At 40.6% G+C, this 11017-nt stretch overlaps 2 non-coding genes across 2 annotated transcripts; one reads left to right on the forward strand and one right to left on the reverse strand.

The window, feature by feature from the left end:
- Positions 1 to 775: 775 nt before the first annotated feature.
- LOC135051394 (5S ribosomal RNA) lies at positions 776 to 894 on the reverse strand. The gene has a single exon (XR_010242204.1). It is a non-coding gene; the product is annotated as a 5S ribosomal RNA (ribosomal RNA).
- Positions 895 to 1505: 611 nt separating this feature from the next.
- Positions 1506 to 1624, forward strand: LOC135052745 (5S ribosomal RNA). Its single transcript, XR_010242241.1, has one exon. It is a non-coding gene; the product is annotated as a 5S ribosomal RNA (ribosomal RNA).
- Positions 1625 to 11017: the final 9393 nt, after the last annotated feature.

Raw genomic sequence — 11017 nt, forward strand, 5'->3', positions numbered from 1 at the left:
TAAGCATAGAGAACCTTTTAAAAGGTACCTGATAATTATTATAGGTTGGTGGTGCTCCCAGAGTCAGTAATAAATTGAATAGGAAAGAGAAAAAAGAAAGACTCTGTGTTGGGGCACACTTTGAAAATTGTAAATTTATTAAAACGTAACTTTTAATTTAGTTCCGCATAAAAAAAGGAGGTTTGATACAAAAAAATGTTCAAATACACAAAATATACATATATAAGTAACAATATTCACAGAAAATGTGTTCAAATGTATAAAGTATATAAATAAATAAAGTAGTTGATAAATTCCACACAGGGAAAGAAGAAACTGATTCAAAATTAATTAGCAAAAATCAGGATAAGCCTGATAACAAATTAGGAGCACCAATGGTGAAAAATATATGAAAAACAAATATATGCCTGGTTGATCAAGATAAAGGGCACAAATAGATGAAAATGAAATGAAATCACAATTGTAGTGAAATAGGTTATTAGAAATCTATTAGCCTAATTGATCAAGATAGAGGGCACAGGTAAGTATAATTATAAGTATAATTCACAATTTAAATGATAATTAACTGATGGTAATCCCCTGGTCTAGGCTATGTTTGCTACCGAGAAGATCCTTGTAAGAATTTGATTCCAAACGACATTCATAAGAAAACAAAACCAAGATTGCCAAAACAGTGGTGATCTAAGATTATTGGGGAGTAGCCAAGAAATAGGTACAGACTTTGGAAATTCGGAAGTTGCTCTAACACTTCTGCTGTTTGTGATCAGAGGTTAAATCTTTACTGCACCTGATATTCCCAAGTGGTCACCCAGCTGGGTATTAATCAGGCTTATCAACGCTTAGCTTCCAAGATCGGATGAGATTGGGCGTTTCCGCTGAAATATGGCAGTAATGGAACACTATGACACAAATGAGAGAGTGTAATAGAGGATGAGCAACAAGAGTACTTCTGCTGTCCAGTTAATAGCGCAGATTCTCTGTTACTACAGGCTAAGTACTAAGTACTATATCGTTTCACCAGGGTGGCATGTTCACTTTGTTTCTAAGCCTACTTATTTGTAATTTGTGCATGTTACTTATCAGCACTATATCAATGGCTATTCCGCTACCTAGTTATTTCATAACTATCATTATGTAACCTAATTTAGGCTCTTTTTCTCGTAATTTTCTCTATACTGGTCCTTTGGCTTAGCAAAGTAGCCTGTTACAAATCGACTTTTCTGAGTACATCATATTGTTTTCAAACCTTTTTTTTCAATAGGTGAGCCTAACCTACCTCTCTCATCCACTGTGCGCTATAACATATAAGACAGTGGACAGCAGAAGGTGGGGTCCCCTCCCTATCCTCTACTTATCTCACCTATAATTCTGTACCCTCTCATCCAGATGCAAGACCACTCTCTGCAATGCCTGTAGTAACAGAGAATCTGCGTTATTAACTGGACAGCAGAAGTACTCTTGTTGCTCACCCTCTATTACACTCTCTCATTTGTGTCATAGTGTTCCATTACTGCCATATTTCAGCGGAAACGCCCAATCTCATCCGATCTTGGAAGCTAAGCGTTGACAAGCCTGATTAGTACCCAGCTGGGTGACCACTTGGGAATATCAGGTGCAGTAAAGATTTAACCTCTGATCACAAACAGCAGAAGTGTTAGAGCAACTTCCGAATTTCCAAAGTCTGTACCTATTTCTTGGCTACTCCCCAATAATCTTAGATCACCACTGTTTTGGCAATCTTGGTTTTGTTTTCTTATGAATGTCGTTCGGAATCAAATTCTTACAAGGATCTTCTCGGTAGCAAACATAGCTTCGACCAGGGGATTACCATCAGTTAATTATCATTTAAATTGTGAATTATACTTATAATTATACTTACCTGTGCCCTCTATCTTGATCAATTAGGCTAATAGATTTTTAATAACCTATTGTCACTACATTTGTGATTTCATTTCATTTTCATCTATTTGTGCCCTTTATCTTGATCAACCAGGCATATATTTGTTTTTCATATATTTTTCACCATTGGTGCTCCTAATTTGTTATCAGGCTTATCCTGATTTTTGCTAATTAATTTTGAATCAGTTTCTTCTTTCCCTACGTGGAATTTATCAACTACTTTATTTATTTATATACTTTATACATTTGAACACATTTTCTGTGAATATTGTTACCTATATACAGTATGTATATTTTGTGTATTTGAACATTTTTCTGTATCAAACCTCCTTTTTTATGCGGAACTAAATTAAAAGTTAAGTTTTAATAAATTTACAATTTTCAAAGTGTGCCCCAACACAGAGTCTTTCTTTTTTCTCTTTCCTATTCTGTTTATAACCCATTCTGTTCAATAAACCACTGTTGGTTTTTCATCTACCACCATGACTGAGTGATTTGGAACCCGGTATCCTCACAAGCACCAAGCCAGCCTCAGGCAGAACACAGTGGGGAATGGCTGTGCAAAAGTTCAGACTCAGTGAAACATTTAAAAGTGGCTAGTGTACGGAATAAGTGGCAGTTTCACTGGTCCACAAAGGCAGTAGCAAGGTCCCGGCTTCCAGAATAGTGGTAAAATATGTATTTACTGGGAGAGTGCAGGAGAGAAGCCACTCCGCGCCCAGAACAGCAGCACCTCAGGTACATGATCCAAAGATAGTGTCCTTGCGGCTGGAAAGTGTGTCAGTTGGTAATAGCTCCCAGGTCCCGGTGACAATTAGGGTCCAGATCCCCACATATGCCAGCAGTAATGACACAGACTAGGGGTATAAAACACAGCACAGGAGCCTCGCTGTTGTCCACGGTGGGAGAGAGAAGATGGCAGGTCCGCAGTGAGCAGGTATGCCTACAGTATATAGCACTTGAATGCTGGAAGCGCAGGGCTTCTCCAACACCGCCGCCAAAAGTCTGCAGCTCCTAGCGCCATAGCCCACCAGCCAGCGTGGTCAGAAGAAAGCCGCGAACGGAAGTACAGCAGAGCACAGTGCAGGGACTTCCAACGAGGCTAGCCGCGGCGCCCAGCAGATAGGCCACACTGCGCACCTCCCAATATGTAAAGTATTCCAGTAGATATGACTGTGACATTCACTCCGGTGGGTGCAGCCCACATTAACACAGCTGCAGAACACATTTCAGCTAAGATGCGCCAAGGAACAGGATGGATATACAGGATTAGTGTGGAGAGCTACAGCTTATAGCTGCTACGCCATGCTGATCCAAGCCATGCCCAAATAAGTACAGTTTAACTTGTTTATTCCACACTGCATACAAGTTCGAAGATACCAGGGCAATGCAAAATAATAACACCAATGTGCACAGTGTACTGTACATCAGTAGCAATAATTGAGATGTAATAATGTGTCCATACATGGCACTTATTAAAAAGTATGTGGAAGAGACCAATGGTGGATGTGGTGCCAACTTGCCTTGGAATCCAGAAAAGGAGACTCTGCTATTGGAGAAAGGACCAGGACACATCTGGAGAAAGCCAGCATCATGAGCACCTGGATCAGTAAGTATAGATTGCTTCCAAGTCCTGGCTTATTTGAATCTACAGAGATCTAAAACCTGTCAACTGTGGCTTGCCAAGAGCAGACCAAGCACAGCTTGATGCATTGTAGCTCCACCCATCCACTCAGAGAAGGTGCAGAAAGGGAGCACAGAAGTGCTCCCTGAGCAGTTGATAAAAAAAGACCCGCCAGAAACAGGAAATGGAGTAGCTAAGAGAAGACAGAAGATACTAAAAATAGGATTTTAATTACCTACCAGTAAATCCTTTTCTCGTAGTCCATAGAGGATGCTGGGGTCCACATTAGTACCATGGGTATAGACGGGTCCACTAGGAGGCACTGGCACTTTAAGAGTTTGAGAGTGTGGGCTGGCTCCTCCCTCTATGCCCCTCCTACCAGACTCAGTCTAGAAACTGTGCCTGAGGAGACGGACAACTTTGAGAGAAGGATATTACACAGATAGTGGCGAGATTCACAGGAGCTCACACACAAGGCAAACCAAGCTAACCAGCTTGAAACATCAGCAACGGCTGAACAATATTACTTAACCAAGTAACAAAACAGTACTGAACTAAGTAACCACTGCAGTATCATGAAGCGCTGGGCGGGTGCCCAGCATCCTCTATAGACTACGAGAAAAGGATTTACTTGTAGGTAATTAAAATCCTATTTTCTCTTACGTCCTAGAGGATGCTGGGGTCCACATTAGTACAATGGGGATGTACCAAAGCTCCCTGAATGGGAGGGAGAGCGCGGAGGATCCTGCAGAACTGATTGACCAAACTTCAGGTCCTCAGCGGCCAAAGTATCGAACTTGTAGAACTTTGCAAACGTGATCGACCAAGACCAAGTAGCCGCTCGGCAAAGCTGTAAAGCCGAGACACCCTGGGAAGCCGCCCAGGAAGAACCCACCTTACGAGTAGAGTGGGCCTTAACAGACGTAGGACATGGCAATCCTGCCATAGAATATGCATGCTGGATAGTGAACCTAACCCAGTGAGAGATCGTCTGCTTAGAAGCAGTACACCCAAGTTTCTTGGGATCATACAGGGCAAACAAAGAGTCCGTTTTTCTGTGAGGAGCAGACCTCTTCACATAGGTTTTCAGAGCCCTTACAACATCCAAGGACTTTGATGAAATTGAGGAGTCAGTAGCAACTGGCACCACAATAGGTTGGTTGATATGAAATGCCGACACAACCTTCAGAAGGAACTGCTGACGTCTCCTGAGCTCAGCTCTATCTTCATGGAAGATCAGGTAGGGGCTCTTACAAGACAAAGCCCCCAGCTCCGACATGTCTAGCAGAAGCTAAGGCCAACAAAGTGACAGCCTTCCATGTGAGAAACTTGACCACAACCTCCTGTAGAGGCTCGAACCAATCCGATTGGGGAAACTGAAGCACCACGTTAAGATCCCATTGTGCCGTAGGTGGGACAAAGGGAGGCTGGATGTGCAGAACCCCTTTCAAAAAGGTCTGAACCTCCGGGAGGGAAGCCAACTGTTTCTGGAAGAAAATGGATAGGGCCAAAATCTGGACCTTTACAGATCCCAACCTCAGGCCCATATCCACACCTGCTTGCAGGAAGAGGAGAAACCGTTCCAGTTGAAACTCCACCTTAGGAAACTTCTTGGACTCACACCAAGATACATATTTTTTCCACATACGATGGTAATGTTTAGACGTTACTCCTTTCCTAGCCTGTATCAGGATAGGAATAACCTTGTTCGGAATGCCCTTCTGAGCTAATATCTGGCGATCAACCTCCATGCCGTCAAACTTAGCTGCGGTAAGTCTTGATAAGCAAACGGCCCCTACTGCAGCAGGTCCTCCCGAAGAGGAAGAGGCCTCAGCTCTTCTAGCAGTAGAGCCAGAAGATCCACGTACCAAGCCCTTCTTGGCCAGTCTGGAGCAATGAGCATCACCTGAACTCTTGTTCTCCTTATGAGTTTTAGAACTCTTGGAATAAGTGTAAGTGGAGGAAACACGTATACTGACTTGAACACTCACGTCACTCACTAGGGCGTCCACCATCACGGCTTGCGTGTCCCTCGAACTGGAACAATACCGGTGAAGCTTCTTGTTGGGATGAGAGGCCATCATGTCTATGTGAGGTACACCTCAAAGATGTGTTACCTCCGTGAACACCTCCGGATGGAGTCCCCACTCTCCTGGATGGAGATCGTGTCTGCTGAGGAAGTACGCTTCCCAGTTGTCTACTACCGGAATGAAGATTGCTGACAGCACCAATGCGTATTTTTCTGCCCAGAGGATGATTCTTTTTACCTCTGCCATTGCAGCTCTGCTCTTCGTTCCGCCCTATCGGTTTATGTAAGTCACTGTTGTTACATTGTCTGACTGCACTTGAATGGCTCGATCCCGCAGAAGATGGGCCACTTGGAGAAGACCGTTGTAGACGGCTCTTAGTTCCAGAATGTTTATTGGTAGGACGGCTTCCAGACTTGACCACCTTCCTTGGAAGGTCTCCCGTTGAGTGACTGCACCCCAGCCCAAGAGAATTGCATCCATGGTTAGAAGGATCCAGTCCTAAATCCCGAACCTGCAGTCCTCCAGAAGGTGAGGTAATTGTAGCCACCAAAGGAGTGAAATCCTGGCCTTTGGAAAGAATAACGGCTGCGCTGTATATCAGGAGTTAAAAGAGAGAGCCAACGTGTAAATGTATAAAATTTATTAGCAATGCTTCACAAAATAAAAACATGTAGCTGATAATAAGAAACAACAGAAGCACACCTAAAATTGTCTCAGGTAATTCATAGACTATTTTGCCATGTACTTAATAATAAATATGAATTGTCAATGTCCGTACTCCACAGATTGCTAAAGGTAGCTGAGGTGGAGATGAATAAAGTGCTGAGGGTGCAGTTCCAAATGGTTAGCAGCTCAAGGTCACCAAGTAGAACAATTATGCAGGTTTTCACCTCTCTGGTGGGCTGGTTAATTAGCCAAGTGTCCTCGGCTAAAAGTCCTGCGATGCCCACAACACTGAGCAGCGGAGTGGAGATGCAATAGCCGCCGGATGACTTTCGCTGACCGGAACGGTATGGTAAAAGGCGGCCGTCTGCAGTGATGGAGTAATCAAGTGGTGTTATGGCTGAATCAGTTCGAATTGCACCTGACGTTCACCTGAGCAAGGTGTGCACAGAGGAGGGGTCCTGACGCATTTCGTCACATTCACGTGACTTTCTCGAAGGTGTATTCCTGCCTCCAGACTAACCAGTATTTAAAGCCAGAACGGCTAATGGCGGGCAGATGTCAGTAATCAATGCCTAATTAAGAACAATATATTATACACACGTCGGCTCTCATATATGAAATAAAAAACTTTTAAACAACAGATAAATATATATGGCAGAAGTCACTTGCATCAATAGAAACAAATTATATCAAGATGCATTATACAGATGTGCATAAAAAGCAATAAAATGTATATCAATATTCATTTGAAGAATACTGTTATAATTCACTGGCACTTAAATAGAATATAGGTGATCAGAGGAACCATGATTCTAGTCCCAAGTATGTCATTAAATGCTTCCAATAGAGCCATTATTTAAACCAAGAGTATTCTACAAAGATAACTATCTTTCAACAGAAATAAAAAATAATAAATAAATAATAAATGAAAAATAATTATCAGACAAAACACATATCTTAATAGCATCATTGATGTCTATTCTAAGATTTAGGCGGAATTATTATAAACAGAAAAATGGAAACATTCACAAATGTGACTGGTGTGGATTCGAACCTAGGTCCGTACTCAGTCACAACTCTGTGATCTAACCCGACACGCCACTGAGCCCACTGAATATGAAGTGGACACGTTTGGGAAACAGAGAGATTACAAAAAGGAGTTTACCCATACACAAATCGTCTAGTCTAGCTTGCTTAAATGCAATTTTATTCTAAAAAGAAAAAAGAAAGCCATTTAATGTAAATTTGGATCTGGTCCATAAATGAACCAGAGAAAAAAGAGAGGGGTTACAGTTATAGAAAGAAGACCCGATCTCTTGGTCTATCAAAGTAAGGCTCTAGATCTCTATTTAGGTAGTGAGTCTGCAGCTTCACTATTCCGTATCGCTGGGTCTAATCGAATAGAAGTGGAACCTTTTTTTCAGGGTCCATAAGATATAGTAACAAACTTTATAGATAAATATTACTCTAAAAGCTAACACACAGTTCGCTCTGAAAGTTCAGACGATTAATAATAGATCTGCATGTCAGAAAGGCTTTCAGAGAAATACAGCAATGGAAGGATACGATCATTAAGCCCTCTGATAAAGGGGGCAACGTTGTGCTCTGGCCACGTGAAAAATACACACAAGAGATTCAGAGACAATTAGGGGATAGACTCTGCTATAAAAAACTTACCTTCAATCCAACACAAGACTATCAAGAGTTTTATAACTAGATGATTCAGAAGGCAAAAGATGGTGGTATTATTTCCAAAAGAGATTTTGATTTTTTTACAAACTGAAAATCCCAGGATACCCACCCTATACCTTCTTCCGAAGATTCACAAAGATGAGGTCAACCCACCAGGTAGACCCATCTTGTCAGGAATAGGCAGTCTCACGGAGAAGGCGAGTGAATATCTAGACTCACACCTGAGAGAATATGTCATTGGATTACCCTCATACACTAGAGATACTCTCAATGTTCTTAGTAAGATTCAAGATATAACATTCAATCCCGGCACATGGCTGATAACCTGTGACGTTGAAAGTTTATATACGAGCATCAAGCATGAGTTTGGGATTCAGGCGGTCCAATACTTTCTGAACATGAATCAGACTAGTGATTTCAACAACTTTTTGGTCACACTTTTAAGATTTGTTTTGACCAAAAATTACTTTGTCTGTAATGGCGATTTCTACCTACAGGTACAGGGGACTGCGATGGGGACTACGTGTGCCCCCACGTATGCTAACCTGTACCTGGGGTGGTGGGAGAGGGAGGTCGTCTTTTGTGAGGAGAATGACCCATATACCGTCCACATCCACATGTGGATGAGATATATAGATGATCTCCTCATAATCTGGGGAGGTGATAAACCGACATTCGAAAGGTTCATGAAAAAGCTGAATTTAAATAAATTCAATTTGAAGCTGACACATGAGATGGATGAGAAGAAGATCAACTTTCTTGATGTCACACTGACCTTGGAAGAGGATGGCCATATCTCCTCAGACCTATTCCGCAAGAAAACTGCAACAAACAGTATACTTCACCACGAAAGCTCCCACCACCCGTCAGTGATAAAAGGACTGCCGAAAGGAGAGTTCCTACGTATGAAGAGGAATTGTTCCGAAAAGGACACCTTCCAAATGAGGGCTCAACAGTTGAGTAAGAGACTTAGGTCCCGGGGATACAGTAGAAGATCTACCAAACGAGCCTATCAGGAAACTAAGACATATACAAGAGATCAACTACTTATACCTAAGGTTAAGAAGAAGGAAGAGGAAAAAGTTAGATTCATTGGCACATTCTGCCAGGAGTGGCAGGATGTCCGGGAGATCCTGCAGAAACATTATGAAATTCTCCGTACTGACCCGGATTTGGACACAATCTTGGGGTAGAATATCATTGTTAATTGGAGAAGTTCCAAAAATCTCAGGGACATACCAGTCCAAAGTTATCTGGAAACCATTAAAAAAACTCTATATGATAAGAAAGGATCCAGTAAATGTGGTACATGTAAAGCATGCTCCATGATGGTCAATACAACAGAATACACTGATAAATTCCACAGGATCTGGCAAATTGGAGAATATATCAATTGTGAAACTTCTGCCGTGATATATAATTTAAGATGCCCATGCAACAAAAAGTATATAGGGAAAACTAAAAGACCCCTGAAGAAGAGACTACTTGAACACTTGGGAAGCATAAGGAATGCGAGAAGGGACAAAGAAATGATGAAGACACTTACACCTGTGGCCCGACATTTCTTAAAGCATCATCAAGGCAATTCTAGAGGCCTGACAGCTTTTGGTATGAAGAAAATCACCTTGAATATTAGAGGAGGAGATATCGATCGGGAGCTCCTCAAACAAGAGACAAGGTTGATTTTCCTAATGGACACTTTGACACCAAAAGGATTGAACGAAGAAAACAACTATACATCCTTTTTATGATCCATGGACTATTTTGCTTTTTATACATAATTTACACTTGCCCGGGATGACCCTATCATACCCAGGATAATTTCAATCATGGATATACATACATGTGGGATCTTAGAAATTATTATTAAAGATATACCCAAATATCTGTCTCTAAGTTACATACAGGGGTTGCTTCCTTTCTCTCCATTCACAGTTAACAGATATATGCCCAGGATGACTTTAAAACTGAAGGCATTTGAGTAGCCTTATACTTTATCAAATATAACTGAATACTTATTATTAGTTCTATTTTTGTTTGCTTTTCTCACCCCACACATTTATTTTACTTTAACTGGACACCTTTGTTACTCACGTTTTTTAATTTAAAATAAAATAAAATAATTATTCTTTTTAATCACGCATATGATCCTCACTAAATACTCATATTTGTCACTATAATTCTATTTAAGTTAAGAGAGATTGCTCTCGAATACTATTCACCTCACTTTGCTCCCCAATATGAGAGCAGTTCTTTCAATTTTATTTACTTTTCATATATCACAGATTTTCTGTGATGTGAGGGATTAAATAGATATGAAAATCTGCTATTCACATAGTCCAACGAATAAGATTTATTCGTTGGTCAATTACCACCTTACACTTGTTTTCATTCTTTTATACACTTTATTAATTTGCTTTCCTAATAGGAGCATTTATGTAACATTTTTGGTAAGTTTACCTCACAGAATTATGTATATATACTTACCTGATTGGATTAATATTTAACCACTGATTCACTAATTATCACTATTTTTATTGGCTATGAGATCCAATATCTGTATGATAAGTATTGACGGTATGGCATGAAGAAAAATATGTGAAGCTCCCAATTATGGATTTATCAATGCAGTCTATATATATTTAGCAAATATTAGACTTAACATCAGTTTGATTAAATAACATAAAGATTCACAAGTTCTAATTTAATCTAGGAATTATTCTCCTCTTCAGATGCACTGACACTCTAAATTCAGTATAGATCCATTGAAAAATATGGAGAGGGTACCAATTGATTAACCTGGTCTGGGAAGACACAATAGATATATTATCATTGAGCCATTAATTAACCTGGATGCATATATTTAGTATATAGGAGATTAAATTCAGATAGACAAGGATATAGACAATATGAAGATCCAGATTACAAACTCTGGGATCTCATGTTGTCAAACAGGTACCATCCTTTGGATGTAACACATGAGATTATGCGTTTGAAGCGCCGTACATCACGGATAGGTACTCGATGGATTTGGTCTGAATAATTTAGACTTCACAGCGATTGTGTTGGATCGATTGGTCTAACTTGAAAAGACGGCATAGGAAGC

This window comes from Pseudophryne corroboree, chromosome 2 (assembly GCF_028390025.1).
Source record: "Pseudophryne corroboree isolate aPseCor3 chromosome 2, aPseCor3.hap2, whole genome shotgun sequence".
NCBI classification, from domain to species: domain Eukaryota; kingdom Metazoa; phylum Chordata; class Amphibia; order Anura; family Myobatrachidae; genus Pseudophryne; species Pseudophryne corroboree.